This window comes from Actinia tenebrosa, unplaced genomic scaffold (assembly GCF_029948245.1).
Source record: "Actinia tenebrosa isolate PJP-AT-01 unplaced genomic scaffold, QUT_ActTen_1.0 PGA_scaffold7__59_contigs__length_16204524, whole genome shotgun sequence".
NCBI lineage: Eukaryota > Metazoa > Cnidaria > Anthozoa > Actiniaria > Actiniidae > Actinia > Actinia tenebrosa.
In genome coordinates, this window is record NW_028292584.1 from 4,500,547 (window position 1) to 4,521,987 (window position 21,441).

Here is a 21,441-nt window from a genome sequence, read left to right on the forward strand (position 1 = left end):
AAGTCTTGAAATTTTAACTCTGCGCCGAGTCTCGCGATCATGCCAGCCATCTCGGCCTTTCTTGCAAACGCGGAATTGCTGGATTTACTAGAGCGAGTTGATCTCGAGCTGCGAGATGAGCCCGAGATCGAAGATCTTTCGTCTTCATTTAGCCTTTTTAAATCGCTTAACCTTTTGTTTACTTCTTTTAGGAGGTCAGAGTGCTGTTGGTCGATCGTCTCAAATTTCTCGCTCGCTACGCGTCTTTCTGTTACGTCTAAAGCCTCTTCTAGCCTTTCATTCGCGCCGGCGAGAATCTCCATTTTTGCTTCCAACAGACCCCTTTCACTAAGAAGCCGGTTGACATCCTCTGAGTCTGCTAGCAATCCATTCACTATATTAAACTGTTTGCGCCAATTTCTTTGGGCCGTAATTCGATCACGATCTAGCAAGTCCAATTTAAAGGCTGTGCCCTTCTCTGTCATTTTCTTTTCTCTTTGCGTGTTTTCATCGATTTCCTCGGTGTTTAAATCAAAATTTGACATACCTTCAGATGCACTGTAACCACAGAGTCTTTACTGTTACGGCTGGGGCAATCTTTCGAGTTTCCCCGGGTCGGCCGTGTTAGAACAGCAAATCACTTACTGAGATTCCATCATTCAATCACTGCATTTACTAGAATCACGTAAAGACTGGGTAAAATACAATAAGGTATATCTGTATTAGTTAAAACCGCTTACAAATAGAAAAAATGTGCTTGATTAGAGAATGATTATGCAACACGTGGTCTAGCGATACTTAGAAATGAATGCTCAGCCAACTATAGGAAGTTTATGCTGAATAATAATATTGATAATTCCTTGTAGGAGAACTAAATATAATGAGTTACATACCTCTGTGCTACTTGGCCGGATAGCAAATTAGTTAATATTCTAAGGAGCTTCTTTCTTAGTTTAACTTTCCTTCGACACGCTACATCAACTTATCACCCAAATCAAACTATCCGATTACGGTTATGTGATACGAGCATAATCACTGGTAAATCATTAACAGTCCAGGTGTATAATATGACATAGTATAAGTGTGGTATACTTGCAGTCCAGGTGTATAAAATGACATGGTATTAGTGTGGTATACTTGCAGTCCAGGTGTATAAAATGACATGGTATTAGTGTGGTATACTTGCAGTCCAGGTGTATAAAATGACATGGTATTAGTGTGGTATATTTGCAGTCCAGGTGTATAAAATGACATGGTATTAGTGTGGTATACCTGTAGTCCAGGTGCATAAAATGTTATGGTATTAGTGTGCTATACCTGCAGTCCAGGTATATAATATAACATGGTATTTGTGTGGTACACTTCCAGTCCAGGTGTATAATATAACATAGTATTAGTGTGGTATACTTGCAGTCCAGGTATATAAAATGACATGGTACTAGTGTGGTATACTTGCAGTCCAGGTGTATAAAATAACATGGTATTAGTGTGGTATACTTGTAGTCCAGGTATATAATATGACCTAGTATTAGTGTGGTATACTTGCAATCCAGGTGTATAAAATGACATGGTATTAATGTGGTATACTTGCAGTCCAGGTGTATAAAATGACATGGTATTAGTGTGGTATACTTGCAGTCCAGGTGTATAAAATGTCATGGTATTAGTGTGGTATACTTGCACTCCAGGTGTATAATGTGACATGTTATTAGTGTGGTATACCAGTAATCCAGGTGTATAAAATGACATGGTATTAGTGTGGTATACTTGTAGTCCAGGTATATAATATGACATAGTATTAGTGTGGTATACTTGCAATGCAGGTGTATAAAATTACATGGTATTAGTGTGGTATACTTGCAGTCCAGGTGTATAAAATGACATGGTATTAGTGTGGTATACTTGTAGTCCAGGTATATAATATGACATAGTATTAGTGTGGTATACTTGCAATCCAGATGTATAAAATGACATGCTATTAGTGTGGTAAAATTGCATTCCAGATGTATAAAATGACATGGTATTAGTGTGGTATACTTGCAGGCCAGGTGTATAAAATGACATGGTATTAGTGTGGTATACTTGCAGTCCAGGTGTATAATATGACATGGTATTAGTGTGGTATACTTGCAGTCCAGGTGTATAATATGACATAGTATTAGTGTGGTATACTTGCAGTCCAGGTGTATAAAATGACATGGTATTAGTGTGGTATACCTGTAGTCCAAGTGTATAAAATGACATGGTATTAGTGTGGTATACTTGCAGTCCAGGTGTATAATGTGACATGGTATTAGTGTGGTATACCTGTAGTCCAGGTGTATAAAATGACATGGTATTAGTGTGGTATACTTGTAGTCCAGGTGTATAATATGATATAGTATTAGTGTGGTATACTTGCAATCCAGGTGTATAAAATGACATGGTATTAGTGTGGTATACTTGCAGTCCAGGTGTATAAAATGACATGGTACTAGTGTGGTATACTTGCAGTCAAGGTGTATAAAATGACATTGTATTAGTGTGGTATACTTGCAGTCCAGATGTATAATATGACATGGTATTAGTGTGGTATACTTGCAGTCCAGGTGTATAATGTGACATGGTATTAGTGTGGTATACTTGCAGTCCAGGTGTATAAAATGACATGGTATTAGTGTGGTATACTTGCAGTCCAGGTGTATAATATGACATGGTATTAGTGTGGTATACTTGCACTCCAGGTGTATAATGTGACATGTTATTAGTGTGGTATACCTGTAGTCCAGGTGTATAAAATGACATGGTATTAGTGTGGTATACTTGTAGTCCAGGTATATAATATGACCTAGTATTAGTGTGGTATACTTGCAATCCAGGTGTATAAAATGACATGGTATTAGTGTGGTATACTTGCAGTCCAGGTGTATAAAATGACATGCTATTAGTGTGGTATACTTGCAGTCCAGATGTATAAAATGACATGGTATTAGTGTGGTATACTGGTAGTCCAGGTATATAATATGACATGGTATTAGTGTGGTATACTTGCAATCCAGATGTATAAAATGACATGGTATTAGTGTGGTATACCTGCAGTCCAGGTGTATAATATGACATAGTATTAGTGTGGTATACTTGCAGTCCAGGTGTATAATATGACATGGTATTAGTGTGGTATACATGTAGTCCAAGTGTATAAAATGACATGGTATTAGTGTGGTATACTTGCAGTCCAGGTGTATAATGTGACATGGTATTAGTGTGGTATACCTGTAGTCCAGGTGTATAAAATGACATGGTATTAGTGTGGTATACTTGTAGTCCAGGTGTATAATATGACATAGTATTAGTGTGGTATACTTGCAATCCAGGTGTATAAAATGACATGGTATTAGTGTGGTATACTTGCAGTCCAGGTGTATAAAATGACATGGTATTAGTGTGGTATACTTGCAGTCCAGGTGTATAATATGACATAGTATAAGTGTGGTATACTTGCAGTCCAGGTGTAAAAAAATGACATGGTATTAGTGTGGTATACTTGCAGTCCAGGTGTATAAAATGACATGGTATTAGTGTGGTATACTTGCAGTCCAGGTGTATAAAATGACATGGTATTAGTGTGGTATATTTGCAGTCCAGGTGTATAAAATGACATGGTATTAGTGTGGTATACCTGTAGTCCAGGTGCATAAAATGACATGGTATTAGTGTGCTATACCTGCAGTCCAGGTATATAATATAACATGGTATTTGTGTGGTACACTTCCAGTCCAGGTGTATAATATAACATAGTATTAGTGTGGTATACTTGCAGTCCAGGTATATAAAAAGACATTGTACTAGTGTGGTATACTTGCAGTCCAGGTGTATAAAATAACATGGTATTAGTGTGGTATACTTGTAGTCCAGGTATATAATATGACCTAGTATTAGTGTGGTATACTTGCAATCCAGGTTTATAAATGACATGGTATTAGTGTAGGTATACTTGCAGTCCAGGTGTATAAATGACATGGTATTAGTGTGGTATACTTGCAGTCCAGGTGTATTATGACATGTATTAGTGTGGTATACTTGTAGTCCAGGTGATTAAAATGACATGGTATTAGTGTGGTATACTTGCAGTCCAGGTGTATAATATGACATGGTATTAGTGTGGTATACTTGCAGTCCAGGTGTATAATATGACATAGTATTAGTGTGGTATACTTGCAGTCCAGGTGTATAAATGACATGGTATTAGTGTGGTATACTTGTAGTCCAGGTGTATAATATGACATGGTATTAGTGTGGTATACTTGCAGTCCAGGTGTATAATATGACATAGTATTAGTGTGGTATACAAGGCGCTGAACATATACACCCGCAGTTTTGCTGGTATATAGAAACGAATACGTGGTAATAATTAGCAGTGTTTACAATACGCGATGGCAGTCCGTTTAAAATGAACCTTTTAGGTAGACATAACAATTTGAGTGTATTTATAAAAAGGTGTACGGTAGCGATGAGTGCGTGATTACTAAATTACTACTGCGTGACATGTACTAGCGCTGCGACTAGCTACTGAACCTATAAATTTAACGACTAGTTAACGAATAACATAGATTTGAAATCTATCCTAGGTATAAGTGTGGCTTCATTCATACCTTTACATCGTAGAGAATTCCTTTCTTGATATGTGCAACGTCTTCAAGAACTGACATGATTTAAGCCTTAGTTTGGGCCTGGACAACCTGCATTCTTAGTTGTAGGCGCAAACAGGATGTCCCAAACACGAACTTACGTAAATAGGCATGACACTGTAATGTAATTACGTACGGAAATTATTTCTTGCTTACGCATTTTCCACGCAAACAGTTAACTAAAGATTACATTCCTATGTGTACACGAGGCATTCCTAATTAAAAATATAGATTTATGACTAAATAATTACTGTCCAAAATAGTGTCTTTTGACTCTGTCACATATACTTACAGTCCAGGTGTATAATGTGACATAGTATTAGTGTGGTATACTTGCAGTCCAGGTGTATAAAATGACATGGTATTAGTGTGGTATACTTGTAGTCCAGGTATATAATATGACATAGTATTAGTGTGGTATACTTGCAATCCAGGTGTATAAAATGACATGGTATTACTGTGGTATACCTGTAGTCCAGGTGTACAAAATGACATGGTATTAGTGTGGTATACTTGCAGTCCAGGTGTATAAAATGACATGGTATTAGTGTGGTATACTTGCAGTCCAGGTGTATAAAATGACATGGTATTAGTGTGGTATACTTGCAGTCCAGGGGTTTAAAATGACATGGTATTAGTGTGGTATACTTGTAGTCCAGGTGTATAATATGACATGGTATTAGTTTGGTATACTTGCACTCCAGGTGTATAATATGACATGGTATTAGTGTGGTATACCTGTAGTCCAGGTGTATAAAATGACATGGTATTAGTGAGCTATACTTGCAGTGCAGGTGTATTAAATGACATGGTATTAGTGTGGTATACTTGTAGACCAGGTGTTTAATATGACATGGTATTAGTGTGGTATACTTGCAGTCCAGGTGTATAATATGACATAGTATTAGTGTGGTATACTTACAGTTTAGGTGTATAATATGACATAGTATTAGTGTGGTATACTTGCAGTCAAGGTGTATAAAATGACATGGTATTAGTCTGGTATACTTGCAGTCCAGGTGTATAAAATGACATGGTATTAGTGTAGTATACTTGCAGTCCAGGTGTATAAAATGACATGGTATTAGTGTGGTATACTTGCAGTCCAGGTGTATAAAATGACATGGTATTAGTGTGGTATATTTGCAGTCCAGGTGTATAAAATGACATGGTATTAGTGTGGTATACCTGTAGTCCAGGTTTATAAAATGACATGGTATTAGTGTGCTATACCTGCAGTCCAGGTATATAATATAACATGGTATTTGTGTGGTACACTTCCAGTCCAGGTGTATAATATGACATGGTATTAGTGTGGTATACTTGCAGTCCAGGTGTATAATATGACATAGTATTAGTGTGGTATACTTGCAGTCCAGGTGTATAAAATGACATGGTATTAGTCTGGTATACCTGTAGTCCAAGTGTATAAAATGACATGGTATTAGTGTGGTATACTTGTAGTCCAGGTGTATAATATGACATGGTATTAGTGTGGTGTACTTGCAGTCCAGGTGTATAATATCACATGGTATTAGTGTGGTATACTTGCTGTCCAGGTGTATAATATGGCATGGTATTAGTGTGGTATACTTGCAGTCCAGGTGTATAATATGACATAGTATTAGGTTGGTATACTTGTAATCCACGTGTATAAAATGACATGGTATTAGTGTGGTATACTTGCAGTCCAGGTGTATAATATGACATGGTATTAGTGTGGTATACCTGCAGTCCAGGTGTATAAAATGACATGGTATTAGTGTGGTATACTTGTAGTCCAGGTGTATAATATGACATGGTATTAGTGTGGTATACTTGCTGTCCAGCTGTATAATATCACATGGTATTAGTGTGGTATACTTGCTGTCCAGCTGTATAATATGACTTATACACTTGGACTGGAAGTGTATTACAATAATAATATGTCATATTATAAACCTGGACTGCTAGTATACCACACTAATACTATGCCATATTACTATGCCATATGACAACATAGGGTTAATACCATCTAGCTATAGACTTTTTCAAACTGTACCACTTAGAAGGGCAAGGCCAACAAATTTGTTGTAAATCGTTTCGAAATAAAGGAAATTACACTTTATTTATTTAATAAGCATTAGATTATGTCTCGATAGTCTGAAAATTAAAATGTATCACCGTCTGTCCCTCTGGACGGTACTCACAGATTGTCCCGCTTTGAAGAACAAAGTAACCAACAATTTTTTGGTGAATCGATCTCTCAAATAAAGGAATTCGTTATTTATTAAGAAAATGTAAAGAGTTTATTGCAAAGAAAATAGGCGTTAAGTTACAGTAGGGTTTCTTAGGCCTATGGCAAACGTCGAACTTTCTATCCACCGAACTCATTAAAAACAATGGATATCAGGTGATAATGAGGCGGCATTCTTTGATGTAATTAAGTTCGGTGCATGGAAAGTTCGACGTTTGCCCTAGGCCTTAGTTGACTAGGAACAAGTGTAGAAAAGGGGTTGGGCTCCCTGTTGTATCTTTAGCAGTTATCACACCACAGGCAGTCCAAACTTTTGAATAGTCAACTAATAAACACATACATACTCATATATTTTTGAAAACAAATAAATATCACAACTCACCTTTTCTGTTTTCACTTGAATAGTATTGATACAGGGATACTGTACAGAATATCCATCCCTTTGGATAACAACTTTGCGGCATGATGGTAACTGTATTCCGCTCTATTTTCTGTTCTTAACTTGTTATCTGCCATAAACACAAGTAAGGTATCTTCGAACGTCTTTATTCATTCTCTGTTGGATAAAAATGAAACGAGATGATTAAATAAGTGTAACAAAAACACAGATTGTCACAGAATAGCCTTAACCTTTTCCTTCATATAAAAGCCATATTTTATTCTTAATTTCTAATAACTACTGCGCCGAAGCAACTTGTTTCGAGGTACGTTAGACATTTAACATCGATTTTAACTTAAAATACTAAAAAAAAAAATCTCGATTCTCACACTCCACCTAAGGAAAGTCCAATCCAAGGGGGTTAATCCAGGTTTGGATATTCCACAATTTTGGATTTTTAGGTAAAACCTACCATAGTCTGAGAGAGCAAGTAAAATCGGTATCAATGGTGTAATTTGTTTTGCTTTTGTCGTAAAAAAAATATTTTTTTTATGAGCATCAAATGTATGAACCCCCGAGCCTAGTGTACGCCTTTACAACACACCTTCCCCTCCCCCAAACGAAGTACGTTAATTATAGCAGAATATAAGATTGTCCTCCCTCCACAAAATCACACCTAGCATTTTTAAAACCCAACGCGATCTCTCTTTTCAACTGCGCTGTGACATTGATCTATTCTAAGGACTATACAAGCACGATTTCTATAACTAGTATGGAAAATCCGAATATTTTGTTATGCCCTTTCTTTACGGCGCTCTTGTCGAATCTCAAAGTCCCCGTAAAGCCAGGTTATTTTCGTTAAGATCACTTTTAAGATCACGGCATGTCAACAAGTATGTGCCCGAACTCAGTTTAATTAATTCTAACTGGAAAGTTGGGCGCTGGGAAAACAAATTTTCAGTTCGTTTAATTGCGAGGGGAAGAAAAAGCGAGGCCAGGACTAAATTAATCTGTACATTGATATTTTCACGGTTAGACAGGATCTACTTTCTATAACTTCTTCATGCTAGGGGCAGAAATTCAAAAAAATTGGCTTCCAAAACAATTTCAACGTAAAGGCAAGATACAAATGGGGAAGACTATATCCCGGGCGGAGATGGACCTCATAAAATACAGTAAATGTATGTAATTTGGTCTGTGAGGGGGCCGTGAGATACACTCTACGCCCGCGATGTAGTCTTTTTCTCAAAAACACACCATTTCACAACAAACCAAGCCTGTTATTCTTTATCCTTCCATTTTGTTGTGTCATGAAGCAATCGTACATGAAACTGAGGCTGATGGAGATGGATTTCTAATCGAAAACCGTTTAAAGGAAAGACACGCACTCACTGTCTGTCTGGTAGGCGTTCTGTCACAAATTCAAAGCCGAGAATACTATACTCTTAAATACGGTCATTTTGTAAAAAGGATACTCTTAAATACGGTCATATGAAAAAAGGATACTCTTAAATACGGTCATTTGTAAAGAGGATACTCTTAAATACGGTCATTTGTAAAAAGGATACTCTTAAATACGGTCATTTGTAAAAAGGATACTCTTAAATACGGTCATTTAAAAAAAGGATACTCTTAAATACGGTCATTTAAAAAAAGGATACTCTTAAATACGGTCATTTGTAAAAAGGATACTCTTAAATACGGTCATTTGAAAAAAGGATACTCTTAAATACGGGTCATTTGTAAAGAGGATACTCTTAAATACGGTCATTTGAAAAAAGGATACTCTTAAATACGGTCATTTGTAAAAAGGATACTCTTAAATACGGTCATTTGTAAAGAGGATACTCTTAAATACGGTCATTAAAAAAAAAAGGATACTCTTAAATACGGTCATTTAAAAAAAGGATACTCTTAAATACGGTCATTTGTAAAAAGGATACTCTTAAATACGGTCATTTGTAAAGAGGATATCTTATATACGGTCATTTCAAAAAAAAGGATACTCTTAAATACGGTCATTTGAAAAAAAAGAGTAGTCTTAAATGCGGACATTTGAGAAAGAGGATGCCATTAAAATCTATTATTTGAAAAAATGGATACTTTTAAGAGGCAGTCTCTGTAAAAGCGGGCCACTGCATTTCGGGTCAGAAAATAGTTTTCCCTCAAACTTTTACCATAGAAAGGTAATTACTAGTAAGTAATGAAAATGACTTTATTTTCTCGAAATTCATCAAAATGATTTTTTTACAGCGCATACATCCTGGACCACCGTTATCACTAAACTTGAATTTATTATCAATTGAAAATTGCCCATATTTAAGTCGTCACTGCTCGCAAAATATTAAACGCTGGAACAAACTATTATTTTTCCTGACTTGACAACAATATTTTTCGTATTTGTTTGATTTTGATTGTCTTGGTTGAGACTATATTCTCATTTAGGCGCGACTATAGCATACATGACAAGATACGATATGATACAAACATGGTTAGTCTTCCACTGCGCACCTTGCAGGGAATTCTGATTGAGTGTCTTAGCAAGTTTGAGTTTCAATTGACGCAGATTGCATGCAGTATCAAGGGTATCTACGTTTCGCGTTACTGTTTTCCTCTCGGTGAAATGACTAGAATGAAGAAAGAATGATTGTTTATCTAGCTATAACGCTGCTATAACGTATGTTAGTCATAATTGAGTTCACTGGTAACAAAGAGGATATGATGCACGTGTCACCACACAGGTGAATGAAGGTCTTTCGACGTCACTAAGCATTTTACGGAAACAAACAGGACACTCGTAATCGAGCAATTCAAAGCTTTGTAAGCCAAAATGATTAAAAAAATGAACGCGTTTTTGCCAGACAGGCAACTTATTTTTGCGCCAAAGAAGTAAAAACAATACGATACAATTCGGAATTGATAGATGTGACTCGTGATGTTTTGAAAATTCTCACATTGGATTCGCCAAAAACCTCGTACAATTTTGAAAACTTCCAAAACATCACTCGTGAAGAAGATTGTGCGATTTCCTAAACAAAACTACGGACGCTCGTAATCGAACAAAACTTTGAATACTAAACATTAGAAAAAATAAACCTGTTTTTGCAAGACACGAAACTTATTTTCGTCTCAAAGATATGGAAAGTCAATATTTTATATGTAACCTTATCTGGGATTATTTTGAATCGAGTTTGCCATTTTCTCATTTTTAGTTTTAATTCTATCCTTGCTAGTTTTCGAGTGAGAACCCGCCATTGTTTTGCGTCCTCGTTGTACTACGTGCTACTTAATCAAACAAACTCCTTCCTTATTGAATCAGCTTTGCGTTGTTTTTCATATTAACAACCATCAATATTTACTTTCACTAGGTGACCTTGAACGTATTTTTAAGGTGAGAAGACGTAGACACAACATACGTCTTGAAAGGGTCTGGAATGCCTTTTTAAAACTGAGTTTGTTTAGTCAACTCGGTGAGGAATGTTTAGTCTTCGCGTCCCGGTACGTGATGCTCAAGACATGGTTAGTTTTACGTTTGCTGCACACGCGTGAGAGGTGCATTGAACCTGAAGAAGTGGTTTACAGCTGATGAAGCATGATAACAGCCGTGTTTATTCAAAGCCGACAAGTAGACATCCGCGTTTCTAAAACCAAAAAAATGTCGTTTAAGACACTGTTCAAGCAAATAAAGCAAGAACATTCTAGGGAAACAAATGAAAATGTGAATAATATAAAAATAATCCAAACTGGTAAATTTACTATACTTGGCCTTCATGCCCTAACAGCATATAAAAGACGTAACACATGAGTTAGTAATTCTCTTGTCATTTGTGACTTAATAGCTCTTAATAGTTTAAATGTTCAGCATGCATCAAAGATTGTTGTTATGTGCTATCCACAGCTTAATTGTTGAAGTATAGTTAGCTAAGTGAATTGGTAAATAAAAAATAGTTTCTTTATAAATAGATGATGTTAAGAGAGCTGCGAGTGTCTTTGACTACGTTTAATAAGTTCCTGTCTGAGACGCAATTAAAAACCAAATTATAATAATCCAAGTTATTCAGACGTGACGTTGGTCATCAAAGTTTATCTTACTGTTCTATGATATACCTTGATACACCATGCTACACAATGCTACACAGTGCTATACTTTGCTACACCTTGCTACCCACGCTATATCAAGCTACACCATGCAATACTTTGATAAGCCATGCTACACCATGCTATATCAAGCTACATCTTGCTACCCATGCTATATCAAGCTACACTATGCTACCCATGCTATATCAAGCTACACCACCATGCTATACTTTGCTACACCATCCTAACCATGCTATAACAAGCTATACCATGCTACCCATGCTATATCAAGCTACACCATGCTACCAATGTTATATCAAGCTACACCACCATGCTATACTTTGCTACACCATGCTAACCATGCTATATCAAGCTACACCATGCTACCCATGTTATATCGAGCTACACCACCATGCTATACTTTGCGTCACCATGCTAACCATGCTATAACAAGCTACACCATGCTACTCATGCTATATCAAGCTACACCATGCTATACTATTTGTTATATCATGCTATACTATAACCAATGATCTTATAACATTATGTGTCACTGATACGTATTGTTTACTTGACTTGCGATTGGTGTCGTGTCATATACACCTCGAAGATCGTTGTCGCACCAAGAGCCTCAAGTAACAAGCCAAGGCTCCAGAGAACGTCGGTTCTTTTAATTATAATTGATTTATTCATGATTCATGCAATTGGCTATAGCTCTACACTAATTCTCATCTCAAGCAGCCTTGCTTGGAGCAATTTGTGAAGTCAATAAATGAAAATGCACCATGAATAAACTAGTTACAGCTAGAAGTACCGGCGTTCTCTGCGGTCTTGGCTTGTTGCTTGAGGCTTTTGGTGTGACAACGATTTCTGAAATAGCTGTATAGAGATTTGCGCGCAGTTGGCATGGCCACATTTTGGGCGCAATCTCACTGCGCGTGTTATCAGGCACATGTTTCCGGAAATTTCAACATCAAAGTTATCTTGACATCATAAACCAATTTAAGACCATCTCTGCACTATCTTGTGCTTTTTAAATCTACAGAAACGCCACTGCACAATCGATATGCCATTAAAAACGAAAACATTTTAATTTTCAAAAACACGTGAAAATATCAAAAATTTTACTTCAAAAAGGTATTTTATTAATGTTGTAGACAAACGACAACCAAGCAGCTGCACACTCTCTGCAAGAAACTACTTCAATCAATTTTTCAAATTCGTTATTTATTAATAACCCATTAACTAAATCAGATGAGTGGGAGCTCTGTAGAAAAGTGGTTGGAGGAAACTCGAAAAAGGATACAAGACAAATAAGCACTAAATAAAGGATAAGCGTTTTCTGGTCAGTTCGTTGGAATGGATTTTTTTGGAAACAATCAGTTAATTGACAAAATAATTTTGCGTGGGGAAGGAAAGAGTGTTTTTTTTTTTTTTTAAACATATAGCTTTAGGAAATATAGATAGGACGACTGAATTTACTAAAAAATCTTATTTATAGGTAACAATGCCAATAGTGAGTAAAACGTTTTTGAATTTTTTTGTGGAAATAAAAATTCTTTTGCCAAGAGAAAATTTGGCATGTTAGGAAAACAAAAACGTTTTATCAGCCGTAGATCTTTTTAAAATATTGATGGGAAAAATCTACTCATGAAAAAATGTTTAATTTACTGAATAGGTAAATATCATGATCAGTAGTTGGGGAAAAAATAAAGTTTGCGTGCTGTGCTCTCTGATCATCTTCTCCAATATCATTGCCTTGGAGGAAACAGGCGCAGTGCGTTGACTTCCAAATGGCTTCTGCTGACTTTAGACCAATTAAGAGACACGGAGAGACAGTACATCATCAATTTATAATGAAGATAGTGTAGAAATGAACATTTTTGTGCGATTTCTTTTCCTGTTAGACAATATCAGGCCCTTGGAGAAAATGTTGAAGAAACAGTTAAATGGCTTTGTTATTGACCAATCGAAAAGCACAAAAGCAACACATTGACCAATCACAATCCAATAAAATGTGTAATAAAAGTTTTGCGTGCACTCATCGGCGACAATATCAATGCTTGGAGAAAATCTCGTGAAGAGGTACTGATTATCAATTGGTTTCCTCTCGGGGAAAAAAAAAAAGAATAAATAGCAAAACATTAACTTAACGCTATACCAGAAGCTAAGGAAAACAATTTTTCTCGTCCGTAACAATATCAGTACCTTGAAGTCATAATCAAATGACTTACTATCTGGGTTGATCCTCGAACACGAGAACTATGCATGCATTATCCAATCATAGTATAAGAATATGGAAACCATTTAAATGCAGAAACCATTCGAATGCAGAAACCATTTGAATGTGCAGTAACATGATTTTTGGGCAATATGCTTTGGGGGATAGAATAAAGAACAAGATTTTGTACACGAAAGCTCTAAATACCCGTTGTGCATCCGCGAGGCTGATTGAATCCTTTTTTTTTTTTTTTTTTTCCCCTCTTTTGCCCTAAGGGAACAATTTCTCAGTCCAGGGAACTCAACAGTTTCGTTTTCTCATTCATAAATTTTCAGAAAAAGATCAAATAAAAAATTAAGGCAGAAACGTCCAATAAATTAATTAGTCTGGGAAAATGTCGTCTGCTTCGAAATGATTTAACAGGCAAGAAACAAAAAAAAAAAACTCTTTTTGTAGCAGTTCTTTATAACTAGAGCAAGATTATGACAGCATATGGCTATTTTATCATTTTTAAAAATGATTTTAAAAATATATTTCTTGTTTGCTTGTTTTGATTGTTTTTGTTTTTGATTGTCTTGAGCGAACAAAACACCCAAGTTGATTAATCGTCACTAAAAGATTTATCTCGGCAAGGGACCCTGATTCATAACATCTGACATTAGGAATCTTGATGGTTAAATGTATATCAAAATTAATGCCCTTTTGTTGAATCAAAGAAGACAGAAATGACTGAATATACATTTTGAAGGCTTTTCAGGATTTGAAGATGGCTGACACAAACCTGTCAAGGGTCATACTCCTTTTCCATTCACCCTTTTTATTTAACATTTTAGCAACATTTCTGTATGGAAGAGAACTTCAAAATAACCACAGAGGGATGGGAAAGAGCTACAACGTTCTTGAATATATACAGCCCTTTTCTATTCAACATTTTAGCAGCATTTCTGCATGGAAGAAAATTTCGAACTAGAATAACACACAGAGGGATGGGAAGAGCTACAACGTTCTTGAATATATACGACGTTTGTATATATAGGGCTAGCCTCAAGGCCAACCTTTTCAAGAATTATTAATACATGTATTTGTCATGTATTTGTTTGAATAAAGTACTAAGAGTGCTAAAAATAGGTTTTTTGCATGGATATGTCACGTGGCTACAAGCAGTTGCGTCAATTTGAAAATGAGCATCAGAAGAGGAAAAAGCACCTCAATATTAGTAGGAATGGAAAGTTTTAGCTGATAATGTAGACTATAGGAGAAATACATTAAATATATAATAGAGTATTTCATAAGGATGTTTTGTATGGGACGGTGTGTTTGATAACAAACCCTTGACTTGTTAGTCCCTAGCCTCCATCCACACGATAAAATCTTACCCTCTTTACCCATGGAATACTTATAAAGCTCTCTTGAATGCGAGACTAATATGTAAATACGAAAAAATGCTCAAATTCCATTTCTTAAAATCCAACCTCGATAACTGGTTATTAACAAGAGGTTGATCGCTTGTTACAGGGGCGAATCCAGGATTTTGTTCAGGGAGGGCTGCTTGCGCACGAAGTTAACCCAGGGAGGGGTGAACCCCTTAGAATCAAAGGAAAAAAACAGTATTGGTTATATTCGAAGTAGGGACACAAATTCGAACAAGGGAGAGGTGCGCACCCCCTGCACCCCTCCCCTGGATTCGCCCCTGTTGTCAGAGGTTTGCCGCTTTCTAAGTGTTCGTTAATTATTGAGGTCCTGCTATGTTCTGAACACGACAAAACTGATGTGCGGTAATTCACAAAGTCAAATTCCACGGCTCTTCTTTTAAATCAAGAGTTACAAGTCGCTACTCCCTTGATATTAATCCTGAAGTCTTTTGACCAAAAGCTTCAGTTTCAAATTATTTTACATTTAACCGAATTCCGAAAGTTTCCGGCCACAAATCATACGCCGACGCCTCCATCACCAGGTAGGTGCTGTACTGTCAGGGTGTCTGTCTTCTGAAGACAATGAAGAGAAAATCATAAAAAAAAGAAAAGAAAAGAAAATATTATCTGGGTAAAATCAATCCCACATCTTGATTAAAATTCCGACAATAATTAATTAAAAAATTAGAAAATTTAAATAAAAAAAAAAAAGAAAGAAAAATCGACTCCACTTTGCCATACCCCCGAGACATCCGCAGAGCTGAGGCGTCGTATGGACTTCGGACCTGACGGCGATTAAATCCTTCTGCCCTTGGGTGTACGAATTACGCAAGAAAATGTTCTAGCCGAAGCATCAGGGGAGAGACCAGCCGGCCCCCAGACCATATCGGTTAATCCCTTGCATCTCTGCCACGCACGGAATCGGTTGAAAAATTGATGTTAAAAAGTCTAGTCTATCAGCCGCATTGTTTTCAAGGCTATTGTTATGCTAATTGTTTTGAATCGTGGCTCAGTGGGAAAAACTTTGGCTTCCCAAGACCACTGAGTCAAGCCCGATTGAGGGAGGTTAGTACCTGGATGGGTGACCTGAATCTTATACCTACTCACTCTTTCTTTCTTTCTTTCTTTCTTTCTTTCTTTCTTTCTTTCTTTTTTCCGTTTAAACGATAGCTTAATATATAGAGTCGACGTTTGATCTAAACCAGGGCACGGCTAACTCACAGATCGAACCCTGAAACAACCTCTGGGCTGATCTAAACCAGGGCACGGCTAACTCGCAGATCGAACCCTGAAACAACCTCTGGGCTGATCTAAACCAGGGCACGGCTAACTCACAGATCGAACCCTGAAACAACCTCTGGGCTGATCTAAACCAGGGCACGGCTAACTCACAGATCGAACCCTGAAACAACCTTTGGGCTGATGGTTAAAAGTCAATGCACGGGTATTTCGTCACATGCAGAAAAACGCAATTAAACTTAGCTAACAAAGAAAACTGAACGCCTTGTCACATGCAGACTATTTGCTAGTCTAGCTACAAAAAACTACTTAGTATTATATTGATTTACTTCATTTCTTGGGTATACATCGATGGCGCCAGGAATGACAGACAGTCAACTCAGAGCCGCAAACGTGATAGAGTTGTACATGAAAATTATAGTGTTTTTAAGCAGTTCATGCAATTGTCAAATCCTAGCTATAAAAGATATGAGAATTAAAGCTTATAAAGCTAAAGAGGTCATTCTTGAAAAGCCGTCTTTTTCTGAAAATAATATGGGGTCCTTTTGGGCTGGGAAAATGGAATTGTATGCACTGGGAATGGAATTGAGAGCAAAACATAGGCTGGGAATATGGGATTTGGTCAATTAATGGTCTCAGGGAAATGGGATGAGGACCCCCTTTCAGGACCCTTTAATATATGTTTTCTCGCTTCCTAGTCTCCTCAGACGTACGTAGGGCCTGTCAATCAACGTTACCCTTTCGTGGGTAGGGACACGTTGCATGACAGACCTTAAGAATGTCTGCTTAGTAGCCTTACTCGCTCCCTTGCTTGACAAATTACCTGCTTTCCAAACTGCGGTCTTCAAAACATACCGCTCGCTTCTAATTGAGTTTTAAAAGAGGGAAAAAACCTTATTGGGGTTTGGCAAGACATTGTTCGTACATTTCCGACATCAATCCTTTGAAACTCGTTTCCGTTTGCGAACGACTCATTTTTCACGCATGATAAGTGGAATCTAGTAAGCGGAATCATGGTATGGCACTAGTGACGTTAGCGTGTCTTTGTTAGGAGATTGTTGGCAGTTCATATGTATTGAATTGAGAACCGAAGAGTAGAGCAAAGCTACACAATTTCATGAAAAAAATAAAATGAAATTGAAATGAAATAACACTAAGAACAAGAAGGAGAAGAAGAAATAAAATCATTTATATTTTGATAATGTATGCGTAAATCTTCACCTATTTTGAGACCAATTTACAACTTCATTCGTTTTCTCGTACTTGATTAATTTTTAATGAAACTTTTGTGGGATTCATTCTAGTCTCATCAAGAGTCACACGTTCTGAAATTTCAGAATTTAAAACAAGTTTGAAACAAAAAATAAAATTGACTGAAATGAAATTTAGAAGTTGTGGAAAAAATAACATCATCAAAACAAGTTTTTACAAGATTTTGCTCGAAATTATAAGTAACGCATTCGATATATATTGCTTGTCTTATGAGAGAGTATTGATGATATTATCAGGATAAGGACTACATGAGTGTTTGTCAGTATTGTATTTACGGCATTGCTCTCACGAAAAGTCGAAATTTCGACGGCCCAAACAAAACATGAGATCTGGCTCTTTAGACAATGGGGAAATCTATAAGATATTTTACGAGTTATATTTGATACTAGCGAATGATAATAATAATAATTATAATAATATATATAAGTTATATAGCGCTCAACCTATCAAAATATTCTTAAGCGCTATACATGCATGGCTAGACTGATAAAGAAAACAAAATTCTATCAAGAAAACGATATAGAATTAGAAAAAGCTATTAATGCATAAAAGAAAAAAAATCACTAGATATTAATTATAAAATCTAAAACTAAAACTATATATATGTATATATAATTATATTAAATTCGAATAAAAAATTAAAACCCGAATAATATATACTAAGCAGAAAAAATCTACTTCATGTAAGCGTCGTGGAAGTTTTTTCGCTCAGGATTCTGCTTTTTCATGAAGGCCCATTGCAGCGATGGCAAAAATCTTAAAATTAGAGTCAAGAAACATTGAGAAAAGGACAGCGTAGGTCTTATTTTTGTAACTTAATTTAAACTTAGACTGCTTCTACGTCATTCTTCACTTATCAATCAACGTTACCCAGCCATCCCTCGATCAGATTTGTTATTTCAAATGGTTCATTTTTATTTTTTTTTGGTTGAAAATATTCCCGCGTTCCCACCCATCGTCGTCTTTGCAGCTGTATTACTAAAGCTATTCAAATCTTGACATCATTGTGGCTTATACGTTTGTGTTTTTGAAGCAAGATTAGTTCAAGAGTTCGAAGCGATGTCTGCTTAACTACCTTAGCCCTTCAGTGCCTTTTGAATCGTACCGTTCATTTCCGGCTTTGAATCGTTTTTGTTCTTTGTATTTTTGTATCTTTCGGTGCGTATTTTGGTCAGCCCAGAATCAAACGGGACTGTCAACAAAAACAAAAACTATACCTTCAGCTAATCGTTATTTGTTGCTGCATTCGTGTTACAGTTTTAGCTTTGCTTCAATAATCGAGTATAAAAAGAATGGATGCCTGAACTGAAGAGAAACAAGAGAAGTATCCTTTTCAGGATCTTCCAACCTGACACGCTGTCGGGCATTATCCCATCACTGAGATGATAAAAATATTGACCGCAAAATTTATAAAATCCCAAGATGTAAGGCACCACACAAGTTTTGAGAAAGTATAATCTGGCATTAAAAATGATATGTATTTTCAAATATTGCGACTTAGGTCGTAATTTAGAAGAGCTTGTTTTTCCAATTCTAAAAATGTTGAAACTGTCAACATATTACATTAGTGCTTTGACTTGATAACTTAGGGATGATCTAAGTCCATTCTGAGAGCATGGCTTCGCTGATAGGTCAATGCAATGAGTAGACTACAAATTGGGCTTCGTAGAGTAAGGAAAATAATCAAATAACGTTTTCTGTAAAACGTCAAAGTGTCAATAAGATAGCATTGTATCTTTAGAAGTGCAAAAAAAAAAAAAAAAAAATGCATCAATGCAAAATCTTAAAATTTCAAACTTCCCTTAAAAGTTATTTTGAGCTTAATAATAATAATAATAAAATAAAAAGAAGGCATGGTAAATTCAACAATGCACAATAGAGCTATGACTACTACAGTGGCTTAAACTCATTCAAAACAGCTACTACGCCGGAAGCAATCATTTAGCCTTCAGTCCATGGCCATATAGACTTTAATATTGTCAAGCTAAAAATTGGAATGAAAGCCAAGACCGACAGCGCCAAGGATATCAAAATCCGGGGGAGCTATCTTTCAGTTCTTTCCATGCAGACACGTTTTAGATGTTTTCCGGCAGTGGTCGGTCGCGGTACACGTTAATGCCGCTGCTGCAAAGGGCTTCAGTCACTGCCATCATTTAAGGATCTATATATACTTTTACGGCGCTAAAAGAATCAATCTATTTAGCTCTTTTCAGCTTTTACATCCACTGAGTAACACGTGCGCGGATTGCGGATTTTAATTTTCGCTTTTAACATTAACACATCCGCACACGCTGATAATTGAATTCCATCAATAGTGAGAAATACGCGGCCAGGGAAAATATAGGCACATTAACGAAATAATTCCTTTAACGGTTCTTCGCCATTTCCTTCATTTATACTTAAGACGCACATTAATAATTGATTATTTTTCTGTATTTGCCAAAAACGTTTCTGGTTCCATTTGGTGCAAAGTGACAAAAACTGATATCCGGTGTTTTGCAGTAAAACTATTTTCTCACGGTAATATTCTACTTCCAATTACGTTTGCTTTACTCGAGTAATGCGGCTCATGCATAATGCATTGCTAGAAGCACTCTCGTTTCAGTTTTCCACGAATTTATTTCATTCATAACGGTAAAGTTCCCTGTCGTTACGGACGTTATTAGGTACAAGTTGACACGTTTTCGTGGAAGAATTTTAAGAAAAAAGAAATAATAACAGACCCACACAAATCTTCTCAGATTGCAACTTTTTTTTAACGGTATACAAACTTTAATTTTTAAAATCGAAAAGAACAGAAGTATAACTTGAATCTCGATGAAAGAAATGTTTAAAATGTTAATTTACTAATATTTTTTAAAATTCTTATCTAAATATATATTAGTGTATCTTATGTTCATATTGGAACGGTGTATATCTGGAATATACATAAATGATATTTGAAGACAAAACTCATTCGATCCACTTGTTCTCAAGTGGAAATGCGACAGTGTTGAAATATAATCGATGGACATGGATGGATACAACCGCTTGGAGCGAAAAAATTTTTTTTTCTCTCATTCACATAATGTTTTCCAATCAAAGTTTATATTGATTTTTGTTTAGTATCCTGATTTCAGTTCACAACTATCTGTAGAATCATTTTCTAAACCCTGTCGTGGTCGCTTAAACTGGTCGTTCAAGAGGGTTGGTCGATTATAAAAGGTTTTTAAAAGCGCTTTCAAATCAAGTAAAAACGATTTGTTTGCCATGAGTGACCAGTGGGATTTAGTCGATAAAACTGGTTGTTCAAGAAGGGAGGCCAAGTTACAAGAGGTTTAAGTAACAGAGTTTTTAGATTTAGAACAGTTTTTGAATGAGTGGTAAACCGTGACGTAACTTACAACACGTACACGGTATGCACGGCACACCGTGACATTGAAATGGCTTTCGTTTTCTTTGAGTATAATTCAAAACGCGTAGTCATGGCTACATAGAGATAAGGTACGGACTACAGTATGGCTACGACTTTGCCGTATCGTTTCGCACTCATATGAAAAATGCTCCATATTGAGCCCTTAGAGACGCTGTTCTTCCGCAATCATTTTCAATTGAAGTCATTAACTGAACGTGCATGACTTGGCTCAAACTAACAGACTTCACTTTTCGGTCAAGTTCAACATGGCCTTATTCGGCTTTGTCCTTACAGCTTCTGTATTTTGGCAACACTTACAAATCATCGTATCAACAGAATCAACACAAATAGACTGTTACCGGACACTGTTAATTCCGTGTTTTGGCTTTTAATGATCTCAACATCAATCACAGAAAACAAACTTAGTGATTTACTCATAAATGACCGGAACTTAACGTTAACAAACTTAAGCCTTTGACGTAGATTTCTCCAAGCCCTAAACACCTTACCTTATATTGGATATAAACAAACCAACAGCTTCCTCTACATACAGTACAGACGTCAA

General features: G+C 36.3%; 1 protein-coding gene and 1 long non-coding RNA gene across 5 annotated transcripts in view; one reads left to right on the top strand and one right to left on the bottom strand.

Annotated features, from left to right (window-relative positions):
* LOC116308600 (bone morphogenetic protein 1) overlaps positions 1-7,406 on the bottom strand; it is a 53,343-nt gene extending 45,937 nt beyond the window's left edge. For 3 of the 4 annotated variants that reach the window (XM_031719060.2, XM_089039884.1, XM_089039882.1), the window contains exon 1: positions 7,265-7,406. The gene's annotated coding sequence lies outside the window, so the exon portion shown is untranslated. Of the gene's footprint in view, positions 1-4,610; positions 4,641-7,264 lie in introns of those variants that run through there. The other variant, XM_089039883.1, reaches the window with a different exon arrangement.
* LOC116308610 (uncharacterized) overlaps positions 1-11,308 on the top strand; it is a 176,160-nt gene extending 164,852 nt beyond the window's left edge. Inside the window, exon 2 of the long non-coding RNA XR_016121693.1 lies at positions 10,630-11,308. This is a non-coding gene — a long non-coding RNA (uncharacterized LOC116308610). The remainder of the gene's footprint in view (positions 1-10,629) is intronic.
* The last annotated feature ends 10,133 nt before the right edge of the window (positions 11,309-21,441 follow it).